At 37.9% G+C, this 8,988-nt stretch overlaps 1 protein-coding gene across 2 annotated transcripts in view; it reads right to left on the reverse strand.

Annotated features, from left to right (window-relative positions):
• LOC135200346 (D-aspartate oxidase-like) overlaps positions 1-8,684 on the reverse strand; it is a 34,678-nt gene extending 25,994 nt beyond the window's left edge. Inside the window, exon 1 of one of the 2 annotated variants that reach the window (XM_064228928.1) lies at positions 8,575-8,684. The gene's annotated coding sequence lies outside the window, so the exon portion shown is untranslated. The remainder of the gene's footprint in view (positions 1-8,574) is intronic. The other variant, XM_064228925.1, reaches the window with a different exon arrangement.
• Between the last annotated feature and the right edge of the window lie 304 nt (positions 8,685-8,988).

The raw sequence follows: 8,988 nt of genomic DNA on the forward strand, positions 1-8,988 counted from the left end.
TCTTATGGAACGGAAACTATCACCCATTAAACAGACAGACTATGTATTTAAAAAGAGAGAAGGGAGGCACTGGAATTATCAATGTAACAACGAAAGCCGGTTCAATATATTTCAACACATTTTACAAGTCATTCATAAAAAGAGTAATTGGTTATGAACTTTAAGATGAGGACATCGTACCTTCTGAAGACAACAAAATATGACAAGACATGGCTATGGTATCCTCCCCCTACTGTGATGACCAAATAACATCCTTGCGGAAGGTAATAAAACTGTTAAAACTACCCGAATTCGTGAACTCTAAGAGCATTAACGGGTTTTTATCGAGAGATGAGAAGTTCAGCCCAAATATTGAAGAGATATGCCCTTTATTTGAATGGAAAACTATTTGGGAAAATCTTAACAGTAAGTCTATTAATAGTTATGATAGAGAAATTTTGTACATATATATTCATGAAATTCTGGCCACAAAAGATATAGATTAAATATGATGAAAATATCAAATAGTGAACTATGTGAAAACTGAAAAAAACAGAAAATGTGATGCATTTAATTTATTTCTGTAAGTGTAGCAAGAAACTGGTTAACTGGTTTTGTGAATTATTAAATGAATTCTGTAATATTAAGACAAAAAGTTTATTGAAATATTGAAGATGATTTTTTTTTTACCTGAACCTCAGTTACATCAGTCACGTGACATCATGCGCGAGATTGTCCTATTTTTGGTCAGAAGCAGTCTAACCCTGTACTCTATTTCCTGATTAGAACCAACGACTTCCAGTCGACGTCGCTATATTCACTTCTTCAGCTCCCGAAGTGTTCCGATTCTAGGATGAAGCCATCGCTTTTTTTTTTTTTACTAGGCTAAACCTTATATATTGATGCAGGTTACAGCGCGAAGATACGCACTGAGAAGTAGTTTTAATTCTCGACAGAACGTGATCAAGTCAACGCAGTCCAAGAATGACGGAGAATAACATTTCCCAACAAACGGCCGCATCCATGACGTCCCCAAGAGTAAACACTCCTCCCCTTACCTAATACTTATAAGGCCGCATACTATAGTAGATTCACATCAACCGTGCATTTGATGTCTAGGCCTGTCCCTTACGACGCTCCTGATTGGCTGTTGATAAGCCAGTCACAGGGCTGGAATCTGTCTCTCTCGAGAGTTCACATAGGTAGGATGATTGTTCCCCATCTCCTGAGGGATACGTCTTTCAGGAGAGCTGGAACATACATCCTACCTATGTAAACTCTCGAGAGACTGAGAGTTTCCAGCCCTGTGGTTGGCTTTTCAACAGCCAATCAGGAGCGTCGTAAGGGACAGGCCTAGATATCAAATGCACGGTTGATGTGAATCTACTATAGTGTAGACGCACACCATTTTTCTATTGCTTTTCTTGTGCAGAAAGCTTGTTCAAAACATACTTTTGGTGTTTTTTCGTTATATACTGAACTTGTCTGTGGTTCACAAAAGAACAAAAGCAGAGCATGTTATCTTACGGTGGAAAAGTGTTGCAGAGGCATACCATGTTGTCTCGCTCTGGAAAACAATGTTGCAATAAATGTTAATGTTGTGAAGGTCACGTCCAAACCATCCCGTCTCTCACTCTATCCCACCACTAGGTTATAATATTCCACTTCATAAAACATCAAGGGTGACCTAACATTCTCTCGTACCAAGTCAATCATTACAATACATGTAATTAACAAGACTCAGTCAGCAATAACTTGGTATCTACTTCGTTCAAGGGAAATTTCGATTGGCTTCAAATACTCGAAGGGAATAATGTAGCGCCCTAAGACCTTCCATTAATAATGGCCAGAGGATGTTGTCAAATATATATAACAGCCATTAGAGGGGGTTTTTAAATGCTACCAACTACTGCACAACAGGTCTTTTCTGAAACCAAATTGTAAGTCTATAAGCATTTTATTAATTTCTTTCTCGTCTATTTATTAGCCATCAGAAGGGTATTTTTAAATGCTATCAACTACTGCACAACAGGACTTTCTGAAACCAGATTGTAAGCCTATAAGCATTTTATCAATTTCTTCCTCCAGTGCATTTACGAAAAGCTCACAGACGCGTACCAGTGCAATGCCTAATTTCAACCAAGTTACCTTTCTTCTGTACCATTGTAGCGACTTCGCATTCCCCAGTCACAACAGTCATGTTAGTATTCGATATAATTTCATTTTCATCTAAAATTACCTTAGCAGTGTTTTATGAATGGTTCCGCATAAAAACCGTGTGTTCATTCATTACAGATTTCTGTTTCGTCGTCTCCCGTTTTTCATCTCATTCAGAGCTTCACAAAAATGATGCATCCAGCACTAATGTAATTACTGACCCATCGCTTCTTCCAACAACCATTTTCCTCTTCGTCTGTTTATATTTCATAAACAATTCTGTAGGCTACCAAGACAACAATGGCACTCCCTAAATACATGGCTATGTCTGCATCACCCGCCTGTTTCCCCTTATATTCTTCCTTATCTGCTCTTGGGATTTGCTCGAGTACTTAGCACATTCTACTTTTTCTTGGTCGTCATCCGGAAATTTTCCAAGAGGTGGCTTTTGTTCCTGCCTTGTCTTTATAATATCCCAGATCTCGACTGATATCTAAAGTTGGTGCCACTTTGGCTGGTTATCTACACGCCACCTCCGAGGTGCTAGTACTAAACATGGAGGAAGCTCCTTAGGATGCCGTGTTTAGTACTAGCCCCTTGGGGTTCAGAGTATTATATAGACCCATTTCTATGGTCTGTGGTCGACAAATTATATTCATAAACGATATGTTCGTTCGGCCATCTACTTTGCATTTCTCCCCTAAAGTTTCCGACGAGTTAGCGCAAATCCAAGCACTTTTCGTCCTACATGTAAATGTGTATACTCTTGGTGCTAAGCCAGTAAGCCATTCCTCAACCACTGCCAAAACAAAATGAAATTCACGAAACTCTGTTATTCTCAAGAAGCAAAATTTGCCTCTAAGCAGTTACACAGAGGTCTCTACTAATACCTTTCAGTAACGGCCTTTCCTTCTCTACGTCTTGGCGGAATGTACGAACCAATATACTACCTAGACCGTGGTACGAGCAACAATTCTCCAGCACGTTTTTCTTCGAACTTTTGTTTTAGTCTCTCTCTCTCTCTCTCTCTCTCTCTCTCTCTCTCTCTCTCTCTCTCTCTCATAATATATATATATATATTATATATATAGATATAATATATATATATTAGTGCTACCCTCAGTAATGCAGGGGCAAAATAAAATAAATTTCAATTTTGATTCGTTCATAATTCGAAAAATAAAAATAGAAAATTCGGTTCACAATTACTGTGGAGGAAGCAACTGCCCGTCTGTCCCCCATCAGTAATTAGATCCGTTATCAGGAAAACGATAAGATGTACAGATGGTTACTTCGTATGACACGGGAAATGTCTTAGTATATTCCTACTGTGGAGCTCACTGGGGAATTTAATAGGAGATGAAGTATGAGGAAAGATTAATAAAGTACAGTCACAGGTTCCTCTGGGGTTGAACTTAGGCCTAACTTTTTTCTCAACTCCCCCCTCCCCTACCCTTTCCTTGTCTGCTCAGTTGGCCGCTACAAAAAAAAAAAAATCATAAAAACTGTTAACATATGTCTGAGTAACTTACTCGGTAAACACAAATAAATCTTAATTGCCAACGTTTATTAATAGTGACACGCATCGATACACGACTGACGGCGAATTTCTTTTTTCATCATCTGATTTTCCTTAACATTTAACTTCTTCTTTTATGATTATGGACGATCATTATAGCATACCAATGCTTATGTATCTAGCATAAAGTTTTTGCCCAAGTAATAGACTACAAAATTAAAGTAATCTTTGCATTTATCAAAGAACCATAAAAGTAAAATCTTGGTAAGATTATTTTGACAGTAGCATTAATTTCCACGTACAGGAGGAAATCTAGCAGTAAGTAGCCGAGCGCGTTCATTTAAAATTCGCCTTCTTGAATCTAACATTTGTGCCTGTCATGACACAGCTTACGTGAAATACATGACAAAATAAATACTGATAAAACTATTTCTAAGTATTCTTATACGTAAAGATGAAAATTTTTTCGAACATGTCTGATTAAATACTGAAGAAACGCACTCGCAATCTCCGTTAAACTTAACAATTTCTCCACACTTTTAGATACGCGTCTCTCTCTATATATATGCTAGAATTTTCTAGTACACTGTAAAAAAAACATTCAAATGGAGCCTTGTACAACATACATAACAACTTTACGTCACAACACCGCGTTTCCCTAATTAACCAACGATGTTGCTTCGTTATTTTATGCTATAAAAATCAGGCCTGTAGCCACTGACACGTATTCATTAACACATGCATAGTCATTTATACGTGCCTCTTTGAGTATTGACAAAAAGAACTGCATGGGAGCCGTGGAGAGACGTAGCTGGAGTGGTATGTGATAAGAAAATGCCAATCAAGCTACAAGTCAAGATATAATATAACACAGTGATAAGACCAGTGTTGATGTATGGATCAGAAACATGGGCTCTCTAAGAAGAAAAGAGGAAGTAAAGTTTGAGAGGACAGCGATGAGAATGCTGAGGGGATTATGAGAGATTGGAAAATGATGAAATAAGAAGAAGGGCTGGCAGGCTTAGTAAAGATGACAGAGGTGACAAGAGAGTCACGATTGAGATGGTATGGGCATGTGTTGAGGATGGATGACGAGGACGGAGTGAAGAGACCTTGGAAGGAACATATTAGAGGTAGAAGATCAAGAGGGAGACAGTGAATTAGATGGCGAGATAATGTGAAGTGAAGGAAGATGAGAGAAGAGTTTGGTAGGCAACCGACCCCTTAATGTAGGGATAACGGTGGGAAAGATGATGATGATTTGTGTATTGACAAAAGAAAAACACCTGTCCGTAAACTGTAACCGAATATAAAATTTAGGCCACTGACCAAGCACTGGGACCCATGAGGTCTTTCAACGCTGTTAATATTGTTGAAACAATTGTAAAGAGTGGGTGGAAATTAAGATGGAAGAAAATATGAATGGAGGCATAGTAAAAGGAATGAAAGGGGTTGCAACTAGCGATTGTCGTTTTGGAGCCTTTTCTTTGTCCCGGAATTCCAGGATAAAATTAGTCCTATTCCCGTGATCCTGGGAATTCCCGGAATTTTCAATTGCCTAAAATTGCACATTATACATAGTTTCCCTTTCGGGTTTTTGATATGCTTAACATTACAAGATATGCAGAAATATTACTGTAGATTGACTGTCTTATTAATTCCACCTTATGTTTAATTCCAGCATACATTTGTTTTTCATATATATGTGTGTATACATACATAATTTTTTGCACATCCCGGGATAAAATTAACTACAAAAATATGGACACATTTGACTGCAGGATGGTTGTGGACTTGTTCTGTTAATATGATGTATAGTATATATATATATATATATATATATATATATATATATATAGATATATATATATATATATATATATATATATAGATATATATATATATATATATATATATACATATATTCATATATATATATATTATATATATATATATATATATATATATACGATAATGATAGGTGTCTAGATTATGTCACCGTTTTGATATTTATATGAAATATTTTATATTTTCAATGAATTGCATTTTCCCATCGACAGCGTCTTGCTAGATGCAAAATTGCAAGTTGCAACACTTTTGCAAGACAATGCTTGTCAAATAAATCCGTGGAGGGAAGATAAAGCATCTGTTCCAGTGTTAACAGTTTATCACACTGGCCTAAATCTCTAGAGGACAAGGATATAAAACCGTGAAAAAATAAGCATGTACAAGTTTGCAGATTTTTCAAGAGGAACATAGTTCTTTATCGTGTGAAAACGTAATGTTACTGTTTACCTAATGCTTTATTTTGTAATATTTGGGACGATAATCACGCGAAGCAGTCCCATATGTATTGTTTGTTTGTTCGTATGGTGTTTTTACGTTGCATGGAACCAGTGGTTATTCAACAACGGGACCAACGGCTTTACGTGACTTCCGAACCACGTCGAAAGTGAACTTCTATCACCAGAAATACACATCTCTCACTCCTCAATGGGATGCTCGAGAATCGAACTCGCGGCCACCGAGGTGGCAGGCCAACACCATACCAACCACACCACTGAGGCGCTCCCCCCATATGTATTGTAACGCGCATACAAGAGATGCACGTCGGGCCCTCAGTCTTAACCAATCTTAATAAAATATTTTTCTCACTTCTAGTCAAAATAAGACCACACAAGACGGCGTACGGAAGCCGCATCTGCCCACTCCTTTAATCATTAACAATTCGCTACGACAGATTTGCCTACTTCGCTCCTCTTACCCAAAACCTACGCCTCTCCTACAGCTAAATGACCCCCATTGTCCTATTTTTCCACACCTGGTGTTGTCCTGCGAATTTTTTTCCAGACCAACCCAAAAAGAAGCCGGCGCCAAGATACGAAAATAAGAGTTAAATGGGAGAGAGAGAGACAGAGTAGAAAAGTCTCCGAAGGTCATTTCACCTAGCAGACGTAGTACTGAACATACAGGTCACAGAAACTTCCTTATCGCTCACTATCTGGGGGTCGAGACGATTCTCCCCCAAAAGCTCCTTTTCCCCCGTGCCGGGGGCTCTATTCAAGACACGATTTGTCACAAACCAGGTACGTTTGGATTTGAAATTTGCTCAATGCACCATTTTTTTACTTCCTTAATTACTGTCTGCTCTCATATCTATAACTCAATTCCCCCCTTGCATCTCCTTCAGAGAAGAAGTGAAGTGAAGAAATATTTGTGACTTGTAACTAGAAGTGTTCATTTATATTGCTAATTTATAACAGTGTTAAGTGACTTACATTTTCTGCCTTACGCAAAATCCCAATTATATTAATCGCGTTTTTCGATCTAGAATTACAGTGCATCCTTAATTTGCAGAATTAGGAGACGCAAGATGTTGTGTACCACCTCTCAGTTAATTTTAGAGTATATGATGAAGTTCACACAGCCACAAACGTAATATATATATATATACATATATATATATATATATATATATATATATATAGAGAGAGAGAGAGAGAGAGGAGAGAGAGAGAGATAGAGAGAGAGAAGAGAAGAGAGAGAGAAGAAGAGAGAGAGAGAGAGAGAGAGATATCATTATTATCATACAGATAATGACAGAAATTGTCTGTACGTACAGTATATATATATATATATATATATATATATATATATATAATATATATATATATATATATATATATATATATATAGTATATATATATATATATATATATATATATATATATAACCATATACAGAAAAACAAGTCCACAACCATCCTGCAGTCAAATTTGTCCCTATTTTTGTACTCAATTATTTCCCGGAATTTGCAAAATTATCCCGGGATTATTAAACCTTGAGAATTGTCCAGGATCTCGGGATCCCGGGAAACAAACCCTGGTTGCAGCTTGGGGACGAAGGGAAGGCTGCGAGGAATCTTAAATGACGCCTAACATTGTACCAAGCAAATTGCAATGAAGGCACAACCCGGCTAAGGCCTAAAGGGGCCTGTCCGTGGAGTGCATTTGGTTCATCTGTGTATTGACAAGAAGAAATTCATCATAAAACGCAGAAAAACAGGGAACGATATTCGGTATACAGCGTAACCTAACCATCAACTTAACCTTGTGGGACGCTTCCAATCTGGGTGAGGCCGTTATTTAAGAGCATTCTTAACCTTTACTAAGATTTGGGACAGAGGTAATTAAAGGGGTTGCATCCTAAACTAAATTTGTGGAAATGTAGGCCTACAGTTCGTTTTCGATATTTCGCCAGTGATGGCGTGTGTGATACGTGATACCTGGGCAGTTTGTAAAGCATATTTTTTATATATACTGCCGTTTCAAGGCATTTACACTTTAAGTTTTAGCAACTTTCTAATTAAAACCACGGTTTCCCATTATGCTCCTCCATAATTGGGAGTTCTTTGTTAAGGTAAGGATAGGCCTAGTCACTTAACACAGACAAAAAGTCATGTTCAAGTACTGTGAACGCATTAATAAACAGTTTCTATATTATCCCTGCCAACATGCCATAGAAAATGAGAGAGAGAGAGAGAGTCACTTGTAGTGATTCGTGACGGCGGCTTCTTAAAAGTTTTGAAATCTCGTGGCAACTTGCCAGTAAACTTTGCGACTAAAGCTAATACGGAAGAAACGCTGAAATTAGCACACGTCCATTAATTAAGACGGTGTCACGGGAGCACGGCCGACTCAAAGATCTCCCAGTAGCCGCCTGAACTGTCTCTCTCTCTACTTAGTAACAAAATTGGCAGCCAGACAGGGTGCCACGAAACATCGTGTAACGCAGCCTGTATCCTGTAAGAGTAAGGCCGCAGAGTCCAAACGCGACAGTTCTCAATGAGGCTTATTAGTGACAGCATGAAATGAAAGAATGGTGTGAATGAAGTAAAATAATGATAGCCTGATACATACGTCTCACAAAACAAGAAGACTCAAAGTCGGCTGTCCAATGAACCCTACTACACCGACTGCACAGCACTGAATACTGCATGGTGGTTTAGTGCCGAACACAACAACAAAATACTTCTAAAAGAATCAGACAGTCGATTTTCGTCATATATTTTAGCTACAGCGTCCGTAAATTGAACGCTCTCACACGAAATAATTTTAAAAACGAGACAGATCAATTTGACACAGGAACACTGACTTGACCTCGAAATGGTAGCTGGACTTACACGCCACTTATCTGAAGTCTTCGCATTTGTGACCGAGAACGATTTGTCTTCTATCCTAATATGATAAACAGCGCTGTTGTTCAACGGTTATTTGTTATACAGAAATATTATTGTTGATTTAACAGAAATAATGGCATTGCAATGAGGAAAT

Source organism: Macrobrachium nipponense, chromosome 26 (assembly GCF_015104395.2).
Source record: "Macrobrachium nipponense isolate FS-2020 chromosome 26, ASM1510439v2, whole genome shotgun sequence".
Lineage (NCBI taxonomy): Eukaryota > Metazoa > Arthropoda > Malacostraca > Decapoda > Palaemonidae > Macrobrachium > Macrobrachium nipponense.